The following is a 13,505-nucleotide window of genomic DNA, read 5'->3' as shown; positions in this document are numbered from 1 at the left end:
CTTAGTTGAAGCCTATTACAGAATCAGTATTCGAGAAGGAGATGAACCTCTAACAGCCGTCTCCAGTTGTTTTGGAATGATGGAGTTTCTGGTGATGCCTTTTGGATTAAAAGGGGCCCAGGGGGTCTTCATGCAACTCATTAATGAGATCCTACACGACTTGCTGTTCAAGGGGGTGGTAGTTTACCTGGATGACATTCTCATTTATTCAGAAACCTTTGATGAACATGTCGCCTTGGTTAAGGAAGCATTGCAACGTCTCAGAGACAATCAGCTTTATGCTAAGGTGTCCAAGTGCGAGTTCCACCAAAAACAATTGACTTTTCTGGGCTATATAATCTCGCACCAAGGTCTTACTATGGACCCAGAAAAGGTACAAGCTGTGACCAATTGGGAACCACCCACAACACGTAGGCAAGTTCAGAGATTTCTCGGGTTCGCAAATTTCTACAGAAATTTCCTCCCCAACTTCGCTCAGATCGCCCTGCCCATCACAGACCTCCTTAAAACTAAAGGAAAGGGAAGTGCGGCCACCTTGCCTACGGCAAGAGTAAATTGGACCCCACAGTGTCAAACTGCTTTTGACAGCCTCAAACGACTGTTTACCTCTGAGCCGGTTCTACAGCACCCTGATTGTGAACAAATGTTCATAGTCCAAGTAGACGCTTCTGAGGTAGCAATGGGAGGTGTGCTGCTGCAGCGGGGGGGGGGGAATGGTCAACTGCATCCGTGTGCGTACTTCTGTAAGAAGTTCACTCAATCTCAGCTCAATTGGCCGATCTGGGAAAAGGAGGCTGCAGCGGTTCAGCATGCCCTCACGGTGTGGAGGCAGTTTTTAGAAGGATCTAAAGTGCCTTTTGAAGTTTGGAGTGATCACAAAAACTTGGAAGCTTTAACGGGGGCTCACAAGTTGTCCGCAAAACAGGTGCGCTGGGCTGACTTCTTTGCTCAATTCCGCTTCGTACTGAAACATGTGCCAGGGAAGCAAAACTTACTGGCCGATGCTTTGTCCAGGCTTCCCCAATATCCTACCAAGATTGATCGCCCCACAGAGTCTCTCTTCACCCCTGCCCAAAGAGGTTTATTACCCACCCTGGCAGTTCAAAGCCGGTCGCAGACGCTTTCGAAGGGGGGGGAAGCCCAACGCCCGACCACGCCGGCTGGGCTGTCCACAGCGCCCCCCTCGCTGGCACTGACTCCTTCGCCCATACAGCCTACCGGCGTGATTCCCGAGGTGCGGGGACCCGAACACCCGGTCGAGCCGTCCACCCCGCTCCCTTTGACTGCGCCGGCCCCTCCTCCACCCAAGACGCCCGCCAGCGCGGTTCCCAAAGTGCATGGAGTGGAGGGGCTTACTGATTCCTTCAAGGAAACTCTCCTTCGCAGTTGCCAAGCAGAGCTCTCCTCCCAGACCCTCCCGGCTACGCTAATTGAACACGGAGGTTATTGGTACAAAGATTCTAAGTTGTATGTTCCAAAAGTGTTGCGGGGAGAGGTTTGGGGTCTGGTTCATGGAGCCAAGACAGCAGGACACTTTGGATTCCTCAAAACGATGCATTTACTGAGGAGGCAGTTTTGGTGGGCGGGCATGCGATCGGACGTGGATTCATACATCCGCAGCTGCCCAGTGTGTGCTGCTGCCAAGAGACCCCAGGGCAAGCCGCCCAGACTATTGCAACCCTCGGAAACCCCCGCCCCAGACCCTGGGAAGGAATTGCAATGGACTTTATGACAGATCTAACCCTCAGTGAGGGGAAAACAGTACTTTGGGTGATCACAGATCTGTTGCCGCCCGCGCGGCAAGCTCAGTGCCAAGTATGTGGGTCCGTTCCCCATCTCCCGGATTATTAATCAGGTGACAGTAGACCTCTCCCTCCCCAAATCCCTGAGGAGAATTCATCCCGTGTTTCATGTCAGTCTGTTAAAGCAACACATTCCCTCCCCAGATTGGAATCCTGAAGTGCCTGTGATGATGGTGGTGGTGGTGGGGAGAGCATTTTGAAGTAGCAAAAATCCTGGACTCGCGTATCCATCATGGTACCCTCCAATATCTGGTTCGCTGGAAGCACTTCAGTTCTGCTCAGGATGAGTGGGTGCGTTCTCGCGATGTTTCCGCCCCCCGCTTAGTCCGCGAATTCCATGCTGCCTATCCTCACAAACCAGCTCCCGGGAAATGAGGGGAGAGGGCCTTTGGGGGGGCAGAATGTCAGGCATGGATCTAAGGAATGTTGTGGTTTCTCCAGGTGCCGGCCAAGGCCAGCCTCGTGCCCTGTAAACAGTGTGTTTAGACTTCTTTATGTGGGAACTCTCCTAGCCTCCTGACAGCTCCAGGGAGGGGGGTTGCCATGGTATCCAGATCTACCCAGATTTGCCCTTTGCTCTTCTATATATGCCCTGTACTGTACCCATAGCTTTTACTAGTGTCCATTTTGACTCCTGGCTTCTGTTATCTGTGGATTTTCTAACAGATCAGCTTTCTTTGGACTGTCTGTCTGCTGAAGTCTGTTTATGGGATTATCACGGGACTAGAGCTTACAGTCTACACAAAAGTCAACATAATAATTGAGCTTCCAGGCAAATCACATAAAATGTCAATGGGTGTGGACCCCTTTTGATCTGTAACTAGTTATCATAGGGAAAAAATGTAGCTACGAAGAATATATTCCAGGCTACAGTTTATGAAGAAAGCCTTAAACCTGCCCAGAAGCTATGCTTTCTTAGCCCTGGCTCCTTAATCTTATGGGGACACGCTACAAGAGGCCCCTAGTATGGATAGGCCACACTACACATGCTCACAGGCCCGTATTTGTTGACACATTGCAGCTATAACACTATCACAACAAAATCTCTAAGGTGATACCAGAATTGAATCTAACTGTTCTACTGCAGACCAACATAGCTACCCTCTGAAGCTTGTAAAAAGTGAACACTGTACCCAATTCAAAGTCAATTCAAAGTATCAGAAAGATTTTCATTTATTCATTCAATTTGTGCCCCATCCTTTCCAGCCGGGCTCAGAGTGGCTTCCAGCATGATATAAATACATAAACAACATGTATTATTGTTGAATCCAACAATAAATTCCAATAATAAAATCTGATCAATCAAATGGTACTTATTTATCAGTGCACAGGATCATGACGGACCCGGGAAAAAGCAGTCAGAACCCCCATGTAAAGTCTCAATGAGACAACCAGAAGAAAAATGAGAGGGGAGGCCAGCTATGGAGGAACATCTCAGTCTTACCAGCCCTGCGGAACTGTAATAAATCCTGAAGGGTCCTGTTCTTACTAGAAAGAGAGTTTCACCAACCAGGGGCCAGCCGGACACTCTTCGGGCCAAGCACCACCAGTAAGTTGTTGCTTGACAAGCATAGTGCTCTCCGCGGGGTGTACCAGGAAAGACGGTCCTGCAGATACGATGGTCCCAGACCATGTAAGGGTTTAAAGATTAAACCAGCATCTCGAACCTGATCTGGTATTCCACCAAGAGCCAGTGCAGTTGTTGGAGAACTGGCTGATGTGTGCTCTCAAGTGGGGTCCCAGTAAGGACCCTCATTGCTGCATTTTGTACCAGCTGGAGTTTCCAGATCAGTCTCAAGGGCAGCTCTACGTACAGCAAGTTACAGTAATCTAGCCTGGAGCTGACCGTCGCATGGATCATTGTGGCTAGGTCAGGGTGCAGCTAGGTCATAAGCTGTGACTGAGACCTGGGCCTCCATTGATAAGGAGGCCTCCAGGATCACACCCAGACCCCTGACAACAGGCACAGGTGTTAATGGCACGCCGTCAAGAGATGGAAGCTGGTGCATCACCTCTGGTCCGCCCCGCCCTAGCCACAGGACCTCTGGCTCTGTTTCAACCATTTCGTCACAGCCTCCAAACACTTGGCCAGTGTGTCTGGGGCAGTATTAGGTCAGCCGCCCATCAACAGATAGAGCTAGGTGTCACCAGCATACCAGTGACAACCCAGCCCGAAACTCCAGACCAGCTCAGCATATAGATGTTAAACAATAGAGGGGAGAAGACTGCTCCCTGCAGAACAGGGTAGACAAAAATCAATGATTTTTTTTTTAAAAAAATTAAAAATAGGATTTTTAAAATTTAAATTGGATTTAAAAAAATAAAATGTTTTTGGAGGGGGGAAAATCTATCTAAAGATAGTTTTCTATTTAGGATATATTATAGTCCAAGGGTTATTCATCATGAAATAAGGATTAGTTTTTAATTATGTAGCATGTTTAATTAAGTAGCATATTTGTGCAATGTTTACATTTTTGGTAAATGAATTCCACTAATCCATTCACAATGTCATGCTCTTCTAGAGGTTTCTGTGGGATTATTTTGGGGCAATTTTTCTATCTAAAAGATATTATCACAGATGTTTGGTTTTGCAGTTCTCAAAACTGAATTTGTATCTGCAGAGATAACATGCCTTTTCTTCATGGCAAAAATGCTATAAAATAAACATACGAAGACCTTAATACCATTACTCCTTTGCAAATCTATGTACACAGAATCAACTCCTTACCTCTTAAGTGCCAAGTTTCAAGAAGTTCAATGAACAGAAGATTGTTTGGAGTGGAACAGATCTGCACAAGGAGCTAGGTGTGAGGAGAGAGGGACAGGCAGTAAAAGTAAAACCTTTGAGCAGAATTCTCCACAAATTTTGGGATCTTTATGTGTGTAAAGGTCCCCAGTAAAAGCACCGGGTCATCCCTGACCCATGGGGTGACGTCACATCCCGACGTTTTCTAGGCAGACTTTGTTTACGGGGTGGTTTGCCAGTGCATTCCCCAGTCATCTTCCCTTTACCCCCAGCAAGCTGGGTACTCATTTTACCGACCTCGGAAGGATGCAAGGCTGAGTCCACCTTGAGCCGGCTACCTGAAACCAACTTCCATCGGGATCAAACTCAGGTCGTGAGCACAGCTTGGACTGCAGTAGTGCAGCTTACCACTCTGCACCACGGGGCTCCTCTTTATGTGTATAGCCTGAGGTTTATCATACTATTCTCTCCCTAGGAGAAAACTTATAATGGCAGCAGGCTGTAAAACAGACCTAGTTTGGGAACATTTTAATGAAGTTCCTCTACCTATGCATAAGGCAGGCATGTGTACAAAATGCAAACACTGCAACAAAGAAATGCAAGGCCAAGTGGCCCAAATGAAACATCATGAGAAGTGATTTATGTAGAAAACCATGATTTAAATATAATCTTACTGACTAGTGATGTCAATTGTGAAAATCTAGTCTTACTGATTTAAATCATGCTTTAAATCGATTTGATTTAAATAAAATCCACCCAGCAGAGGAACCCCACACACCAAAGGGTGTGATGCAGTACCCGCTCCCTGAGCGCCACCCTCTGTCCCCGACCATGGAGAAAGGAGTGCAGCCATTGAAGGGCAGTGCCCTGGATCCCAATGTTGGCAAGGTGGTAGCCTAAAAGATCATACTTGACCATGTTGAAGACTGCCGAAAGGTCTAACAGAATCAGCAGCCCCGACCCGCCTTAATCCAGCTTATTTAAATCGATTTGATTTAAATAAAATCCACCCTGCCGAGGAACCCCACACACCAAAGGGTGCTGCTGCAATACCCGCTCCCCGAGTGCCACCCTCTGTCCCTGACCATGGAGAAAGGAGTGCAGCCATTGAAGGGCAGTGCCCTGGATCCCAATGTTGGCAAGGAGGTAGACTAAAAGATCATACTTGACCATGTTGAAGACTGCAGAAAGGTCTAACAATCAGCAGCCCCGACCCGCCTTAATCCAGCTGTCAACGGAAACAGTCTGTGAGGGCAACCAGAGCCATCTCCGTCCCGTGGCCAGGACAGAAGCCAGACTGAAATGGGTCCAGCTCTGATGTGTTCTCTAGGAATTCCTGAAGTTGTTCAGCCGCCACTTGCTCAACTAACTTACCCAGGATAGATAGATATGACAATGGGTGGTAGTTGGCCAAATCATTAGGATCTAAAGATGGTCTTTTCAAGATCTGACGCACCACTGCTTCCTTCAAACTCCCGGGGAGGACCCCTGTACTAAATGACAGGTTAATGATCTGTCCCAGGGGAGCCCGCACCACATCCCCATTAGCTTTATCCAGCCAGGATGGGCATGGGTCTAAGAGGCAAGTGGTGGGCCTCACAGCCCTCAGGACCCTGTCAATATCAGCCTGGGAGAGCCGGCTGAAGTGGTCCAACGTTGGACCCGAAGACAGGCAAGGGGCCTCCAGTTTGTTAATGGTATCAATGTCGGCAGGGAGATTGTGCCAGAGCAGGGGTCTCAAAACTGCGGCTCCAGAGCCGCATGCGGCTCTTTGGCCCGCTGAGTGCGGCTCTCCGAACTTGGTTCGGAGCCCCTGCTCTTGCGCCCGCTCGTGCCGGCAGCCGGGCTGCGGAGCTGGCGCGCCTGAGAGCGAGCGCACTGTTTCTCCCCCCCCCCACCGTGGAGAATGGCCGGGTCCCCCTTTCCCTTGCCCTCAATGGTTGGGAGGCTAAAGCCTCCCCTCCCCTCTAGCCGCGTGATTGCTGGGCGGGCGGCTCGGCGGTTCCTGCCCCCCCGCCTATCAGCTGTTGGGCGGGGCGGGCTTCCTTTGGTAGACCTGGCCTCCGGCTGAGTCCCATTGGGAGGCCATGTCTACCCACTGGCTTTCTTGGCGGTAGATCTGGACTCCGAGGAGGGGAAAAAGTCCCCCTTCAGAGGCCAGGTCTACCCATTGGCTTCTAAGGGCCTCCGGAGGCCAGGTCTACTGCCAAGAAAGCCAATGGGTAGACCTGGCCTCCCAATGGGACTCAGCCGGAGGCCAAGTCTACCAATAGACTTTTATGGCGGTAGACCAGGCCTCCAGACGAAGACTACGGACGGGGAGGGGGAAATGGCAGGGACTTACAATTTAATTTTTATCAATAAATAAGATCACTATTAAGTATATCAAGTTTTATTCAGTGTACCTATAGTTTAATTAAGACTTCAAATTTTAATTAAAGTTTATTAAGTTAATAAACAGTGTACCTACCTATATAGTTTAAGTTTAAGAAATTTGGCTCTCAAAAGAAATCTCAATCGTTGTATTGTTGATATTTGGCTCTTTTGACTAATGAGTTTGCCGAACCCTGTGCCAGAGCAACAAGATTTTATCTGCAAAATAGCTTGCAAAAGCCTCAGCTAATAACCGAATTGGAATTCGGATGTCCCTTAGAGAGGGACGTAAGTGACCTAATTACTGTAAACAATTGAGCTGCAGACACAATGGCAGCCACATAGTAACTTTTCTTTGCAGCTGTCATTGAGGTGACATCGTCATGGACATTGAAGCCCCCAATAACAATCAGTCTGGGAAGTTCCAAGGCCTACCCCACAGCTGCCTCTAGTATGGTATCTGCCAGTGCATTGGGCAGCTGGTACACCAGTGAGATCCCACACCAAGCCAACACACTCAATGCTGGAGATCTCCAGGGCGGGTAGGGCTCTGTAAGAGAGCCTCCCGCATGACAACTGCCACCCTACCCCCCAGCCCATTGCCCGGGACTGATAGAGGACTGAGAAACCTGGGGGAGCCAGCTCTTTCAGGGTGACTGTCTCACCCTCTCTGACCCAGGTCTCAGTCACGCAAGCCAGGTCCACACCCTGCACTGTAAAATAACCTAAAGGGTTGTGGTCTTATTTGCAATGGACTCGGCATTGCACAGCATCTGTGTCACATATAGGCTCTTCCCCCTACCATCATGCCTGAGGATAGGACACAGGTTGGAAGGAGACCAAGCCTGCCCATATCGCCAACTCCTTCCCTTATACCACCTGCTCCCATTGCCATACCTTCCATGTCCTCCAATCACTGGGATCCCCAACCCCCTGCTGGCCTCCTAAGATCGTTGATCACCTGACTGCATGATAACCCACCCAGGGGTGCAATCGCAACCCACTGTGACATTTCTACTACATCCCCAACAAAGCTTAACATAATTTGAAACAGAGTTAAAATTATATAATAATAATCATTCCCCCCCCCCAGAACACCCCCACTAATCAATACAAAACCTATGGGTGACTATTCTTAGGGAGTCAAAAAGGGCAAGAGTCCAGTAGCACCTTAAAGACTAACAAAAATATTTTCTGGTAGGGTATGAGTTCATACCCTACCAGAAAATATTTTTGTTAGTCTTTAAGGTGCTACTGGACTCTTGCCCTTTTTGACTACTGCAAACAGACTAACACGGCTACCCACTGTGAATATTCTTAGGGACAAAGCAATATTCCTGAAACAGGCTAAAACACCTGAATTCTGATTTGGGAAATGATAATAAGCGACTCAAAGAGATCTCAGACAGTGGGCACCCTACAATGATAGACACAGTGAGTGATGTATTCTTAGACTGTACGAGCCCTACTGGCAAAAGGGCCAAGAGGTGCTGTCATTAGATAGCGGGGGGGGGGGGGCAAGGGCGGGTAACAGACCTTCTTGCGCCCCAGCAGCCCGCCCTGTCGGAGCGGCCTCGCAATCCTACCACACGGAGCTAGTCCAGGGCGGTTGCCAGGGTCCTAGCGCCGCCGCATTCTTGTTAAGACGGTTTCCCCCCCCCCTCGGTAAAGGGACAATGCAAAAGGCAGGGAAACGTACCAGAGGCAGTTCCAGGGCCGACGTTGCCTAGGCCCCGAAGCCCACCGCTCCGGAGCCGCCTGGGGATGGGGGGCATACCGAGCTCGCTCCGGGAACTGCCCGGGATGCCCAAAGCTCCTCGGAGGCTTCCCCAGGTCACTTCGGCTGCTCCCGGCCCTTGAAACGACACTGCAGCGCAGCGCGACGACCCTCAGCTCCCCTCGGCGGCCACCAAGACAGCAGCGCAGGGCTGCGCTGCTGTCTTGGTGGCCGCCGAGGGGAGCTGAGGGTCGTCGCGCTGCGCTGCAGTGTCGTTTCAAGGGCCGGGAATTCGGGATGGACGCCGGATTCACGGCCCACCACGAAGGCCCAGCGCCGCTCCTCCGCGCCAACGACGTTCCCCCCCCCCCGCCGCGCGGCCTACACAGCCTCAGCTCCAACCCACTGGGAGTAGACTCACCCCTTCGGCCCCCCTCACGCTCTAATACTCCAGTACTGCCACAGTAAGCCAAATGCGTTCTAATAAAGGGCGGCGGCGGGGGAAGGAGAGAAAGACCAGCGGTCGGCCGGCGCTCGACCTCACGGCGCCTGCCGCGGCGCCATCTTGGGCCGGCTCCCGGAGTCCAGAGCCCTGCCCCGAAGAGCCCTCCGCTCCAGGCCCGCGCCTGAGGCCAAGGCTTCCTCTTCACCGACGGCTGTCCGCGCGAGGCATCGGGTCTCACCGGGTTCCGCGCCCGAGGTTTCCTTTCAACAACTGGTAAGGATCCACGCCGGGCCCTCGCGGGTCAATCGCAGATAAAAGTGAAGGACAGATGGAGACTAGTCCGCTAATAGTTTCAGAAGGGGGGGAGCTTGTCAAGGCACATATTCTGCTGAATTACAGTTGATGTTCAAGCTAAAGTCAATGCATTGACCTGGGCTGAATAAAGACCTTGCATTCATGGCTCATGGCCAATGCTGGTTTCTGCACACCCATCTCTCCCCTGGACATCTTCTGCAGACCACACCTCATCCCATCACGCCGGCTATTCACATTGACATACTGTTAACATTTCCATACGAATGCTTGTCTGAATTCACTCTCCTCTACTTAAAGACAGATGGATTCACATTCTAGCTGTATCTGAAGAAGTGAGCTGTGGCTCACGAAAGCTCACACCCTACCAGAAAATATTTTTGTTAGTCTTTAAGGTGCTACTGGACTCTTGCCCTTTTGTTATAGTTCGGAGGGCGAACCGAAGAGTTCCTTCGAAGCCCAGACTGCAAAGGAGAAAGGAAAATTAATCCTTTTTGTTAGTCTTTAAGGTGCTACTGGACTCGTGCCTTAGTAGAAAAGGGCAAATTTGTTATATTCTTTGCCGGAGGACAACATATGTGCCATCTTTTCAAAGATATGCCATTGAAACGCACGAGGAGGCACTAACTCTAGCATTCACACATCCATGAAATATTTCATCCCAAGAGCACCACAGGAGCAGTCTGTTGTGGCAAAATTAAACATGTCCAGCAGCAACCTAAAACACTAACGTGTTTCCCCCCCCCAGCAGAAGCTTTCACACGTCAGCTCACTTCCTCAGATACTCGCAACAAACTTTGTTAGCCTTTCAAGTGCTACTGGACTCTTGCTTAGGAGTTCAGGCCAGACTCCACTCCCCACTGGAAAGAGAGTTCGCAAAGGTGCCACCTTTCCTCCCCTATTTTGCAAGCAAGGCTGCCTCCAAAACATGTGACAGAAGAGAAAACAACAACGCAACCCATTCAGGATCTCTTAACACGGACGAGCCAACTCGAAAGAGAAACAGGATCCCATTATGCAACGCCTATTTCTAAACTGGCGTTGTTCTACAGCAGCAGGAAGCTTCCGTCACTAAGCCAGCCAGGAAGGAACTCACACGCAGAAACACGGCGTAACGTGCGAAGGTAGGCCCGAGTCTTGCAGCAAAGTCGACTTGGGGTCCAGATTTTTAGAAGACGGCCTACTGCTATTTCTGCTCACAGCGACAGAAAAATTCCCACCATCATGAGTAAGGGGAACGAAGAAAAAGGGGGAAGGGTCTGGGGACGCCTATGACGTAGCTTCTCACGACGCCCACACAAAAGGGTGACAGATGGGAGCCCGACCACGAGAATCCATTTTGAGAGCGGCGGACGCAGAGAGGGATTCCGGAGGAGGAACAGACGGAGGGAAACACACAGAGGAGCACAAGGAAGGGCGGAGGACGCGATTTCAGCGGAGACGATGACCCAGGGTAGCTATGAAGACCGACCTGGAAGCAGGCCTTGCAAACCAACCGCCCGACCACGCAGCTCTCACCTGCTTCCGCCGAGGTCCCTGTCGCAGCTCCCAACTGACACAGGCGCCCCCTTCCAAGCCGTAGGTGTCTCTGGCTCCGGCCACTCCTCCATCCGCCCCCTCCTGACCTTATCTCCTCCCTGTAGCTCCCATTGGTGCACTGCAAGGTCCCGCCTAAGCCTCTTATTGGTTCTTTCTCCTGGCCCTGTTCTTCCATTCCCAAATGGTGAAGGAGGAGGTAACCCTTTTGTCTTTTCTATTGGTTCTCCGGTCGCGGCCAAGCATATACCATTGGTTTCTTTCGGAGGAACGCAAACAAAAGAATGCTGAAGAGAGGAGGTGGACGTTCATTGGTTCCCGACGTCCGGCCAATAGGCAACGTCTGAGGTGGATTCCCTCGGCTGCCATTTGTCAGACGCTGCACTCGGCCCTATCCTGGCAGGAGCGCGAGACGCACTTATTGGGGGGGGGGGGCCTTGGCGGCGGCCGGTAATTTAGCAATGCCTGAACGGGTGGGGTTCCCCCCCCCTTCTCGGCGCCGACACGTCCTAGCGTGCGTTGCCATCTACTGGTGAATGCTGCTCAGTGTAGGCCGTGTGCTTGGGAATCGCCTGTCCTGAGAAGTACGGAGGCTGCCGATGCCCCAGGAGTGCTGCTGTTCTGTTTCCTAAAGAGATTATGGCCAGTATGGAATTTGCCTTTTTCACAGCAGCCGCACACAATTGATTGACACCTTCATTGAGCTATCCACTACCACCCCAAGATCTTTTTCTTGGTCTGTCGCTGCCAGAACAGATCCTTTAAGTGTATATGTGAAGTTGGGATTTTTTTGCCCCAATATGCATCACTTTACACTTGCTCACATTGAATCTCATTTGCCCTTTTAAGGCCCGCTCCTCCAGTTAGGAGAGAAGACTGCATTTGTTTACTAATTTACCTCAAAGATTCATCCCCCACAATAGTTATGAAGACAGTTTAAGATACTGAAAACACTTTTTGTTCAATGAAAAATCCAGTGTTGCTTGCCGTATTGTACTGAAATGGTAAATGCACAAACATGTTGATGACTGTCACAGGATTTCAAATTACCTTCTTGCAGTGGTTCACCAAGCATGTCTGTGCCTTCCCATAAGGAGTGTTATCAACCCAAGTCTATGCACGTGTACTCAGAAGTAAGTCTTGATGTGTTCAGTGGAAGAGAGGTAAATTCTTGGGAACATGTCCGCCTGCTGTCAGAGATTCCCTTCCTGATTCAGGCATTAAAACCTGGAAATGGGGCAGAGAGGGAGAGAAGGCATAACCCAGTGATTCCCAGGGGGTTTTGGGCCACTGCCCCCTTGGTTCCATGAACTCATCCCCAGTGTCCCTTACCCTACTCTATAAAAAGCATTATTCAGAACAGCAGTTTGCATAACCCGCTAAGGGAGATAATAACAATAAAATTCAAAATAGTAACATTTAATTGCACATTTATTCAAAATCCCATTAAAATTTCATTTATTCAACAAAATCACTCAACTTGATCCAGTGATACCAGCTTTTCAAAGTCTGATAGTCATTTCGCAAGAATCTTAGATACCAGACTGATCTTATCTTCTTAGACTACTCTTATCTCCTTTTTTGAGAAAGTTACTACCTTGCTGGATCAGGGGAATGCTGTAGACATAGTTTATCTAGATTTCAGTAAGGCTTTTGATAAGGATCCACATAATATTCTTGTTGACAAATTGGGAAAATGTTGTTTAGATCCTCTTACTGTTAGGTGGATCTGTAATTGGTTGACAGATCGCACCCAAAGAGTGCTTGTTAATGGTTCCTCATCCACTTGGAGAGGAGTGACTAGTGGATTGCCTCAGGAATCAGTCCTGGGCCCTGTGTTGTTCAACATCTTTATAAATGATTTGGTCGAAGGAATAGAGGGGATGCTTATTAAATTTGCAGATAATGCTAAATTGGGAGGGGTAGCAAATATGGTAGAAGACAGAGCCAGGATTTAAAAAAAATGCATTTCAACAGAGATAAATGTAAAGTTCTGCATTTAGGTAGGAAAAATCAAATGCATAATTATAGAATGGGGGAGACTTGTCTCAGCAGTAGTGTGTGCGAAAAGGATCCTGGGGTCTTAGTAGACCAAACACTGAACATGAGTCAGCAGTGTGATGCGGTAGCTAAAAACGCAAATGGGATCTTGGGCTATATCAACAGATGTATAGTGTCCATGTCATACGAAGAGATGATATCGCTTTACTCTGCTCTGGTTAGACCTTACCTAGAGTACTGTGTTCAGCTTTGGGCACCGCAATTTAAGAAGGATGTAGATAAGCTGGAATGTGTCCAGAGGAGGGCAACAAAGATGGTGAGGGGTCTGTAGACCAAGTCTTATGAGGAAAGGTTGAAGGAGCTGGGTATGTTTAGCCTGAAGAGGAGAAGATTGAGAGGGGATATGATAACCATCTTCAAGTACTTGAAGGGCTGTCATATAGAGGATGTGCCGAGTTGTTTTCTGTTGCCCCAGAAGGTCAGACCAGAACCAACAGGTTAAAATTAAAACAGAAGTTTCCATCTAGACATTAGGAAGAATTTTCTAACAGAGCGGTTCCTCAGTGGTACAGG

General features: G+C 49.4%; 1 protein-coding gene across 1 annotated transcript in view; it reads right to left on the bottom strand.

Annotated features, from left to right (window-relative positions):
- TMBIM6 (transmembrane BAX inhibitor motif containing 6) overlaps nt 1-10,981 on the bottom strand; it is a 29,879-nt gene extending 18,898 nt beyond the window's left edge. The window contains exon 1 of the mRNA XM_056851583.1: nt 10,914-10,981. The gene's annotated coding sequence lies outside the window, so the exon portion shown is untranslated. The remainder of the gene's footprint in view (nt 1-10,913) is intronic.
- Nucleotides 10,982-13,505: the final 2,524 nt, after the last annotated feature.

This window comes from Euleptes europaea, chromosome 1 (assembly GCF_029931775.1).
Source record: "Euleptes europaea isolate rEulEur1 chromosome 1, rEulEur1.hap1, whole genome shotgun sequence".
Taxonomy (NCBI): Eukaryota; Metazoa; Chordata; class Lepidosauria; order Squamata; family Sphaerodactylidae; genus Euleptes; species Euleptes europaea.
The sequence above is the reverse complement of the archived record's forward strand: the minus strand, read 5'-3'. Positions and strand labels throughout refer to the sequence as shown.